At 47.0% G+C, this 1,126-nt stretch overlaps 1 non-coding gene across 1 annotated transcript; it reads right to left on the bottom strand.

Annotated features, from left to right (window-relative positions):
• Positions 1–164, bottom strand: LOC130029982 (U1 spliceosomal RNA). Its single transcript, XR_008793426.1, has one exon. It is a non-coding gene; the product is annotated as a U1 spliceosomal RNA (small nuclear RNA).
• Between the last annotated feature and the right edge of the window lie 962 nt (positions 165–1,126).

Below are 1,126 nucleotides of genomic sequence, written 5' to 3'. Positions count from 1 at the left end.
TAGGGGAGAGCACAAACACAGTCCCCCATAACTCCAAACTATGCAGTCGCATTTCCAACATTCGGGGAAATCGCAGGGATCAGCACATCCAGTGTGCAATGGATAAGCCTCGCCCTGGGAAAACCACCTTCGTGGTCATGTTATCTTCCCGGCCAGGTCAGTATCGCAAATATATTTCAACTCATTAGCTATGCAGCTACCAAATAATTAGAAGTGTAAAGGGTCTAGAGAGATGACACCATGGGCAGGGCAGTTACCTTGCATGTGGCCAATTCGAATTTAATCCCCAGCACTCTATATGATCTCTGTGCCTCATAGGAGTGAGAGCAGAACACTAGGAAGAAGCCCCCCAAAGCAAATCCAAATAAACAGAGAACTCCAGAACGAATAATTAAAAACATTCACAATCTCAGCTACACTAGAGCCGTGGCCATTCCAAGAAGATTGAGAAGAAAACGTAATTTCCTTCCTGGTGTTCCCCAACTTAGTTACTGTCGCCACCATCTTTCCAGTTGTCCCAGAAACAAAACTTGGAGTTCTCCTTTATTTCCCTTTGACTTCTCTCTTTGAAAACACTCCAGCCCCATTCCATTAGCAGAGAGCCCTACCTCCAACACATATTGAAATATTGACTTCCTCCCGCAGCCTCCAACGCAACTGCCCTTATGTCTTTCCAGGGTTTCTCAATCGCCTCTCGATTGGCCTCCTGCTTTCCATCTTGCCTTCTGCTCCTCTTTGCCCAGTTCCCAGGAAAATTTTGTTTTGTTTTGCTCAGGGCTTACTTCTAACTCTGCACTCAGAAATTACTCCTGAGTGGTGCCCAGGGGACCATATGGGGTGCCAGGGATTGAGCCGGGTGGGCCTCATGCAAGGCAAATGCCCTGTCTACTGCGCTTTCACTCTGCACCCTCAACATTTTAAAGCACAAGTCAGAACACATCCCTTGCTGACAACTCTTTAGCAATTTCCTATCACATTCAAATCACATTCAAAATACCGAGAATAGCTTCATCAACCTGCAGTCGTCTCACTGTCCTCATTTCCTGCCATTCCTGTCACTCTCTTTGCTCTGACTAACGTGCCACTGCCCTTCCAGCAGCAACGTCTGAGGTCAGCACTTGTGTGA

Source organism: Sorex fumeus, unplaced genomic scaffold, assembly GCF_029834395.1.
Source record: "Sorex fumeus unplaced genomic scaffold, SorFum_2.1 ptg000043l, whole genome shotgun sequence".
Lineage (NCBI taxonomy): Eukaryota > Metazoa > Chordata > Mammalia > Eulipotyphla > Soricidae > Sorex > Sorex fumeus.
This window is presented reverse-complemented; position numbering and strand designations above follow the sequence as displayed.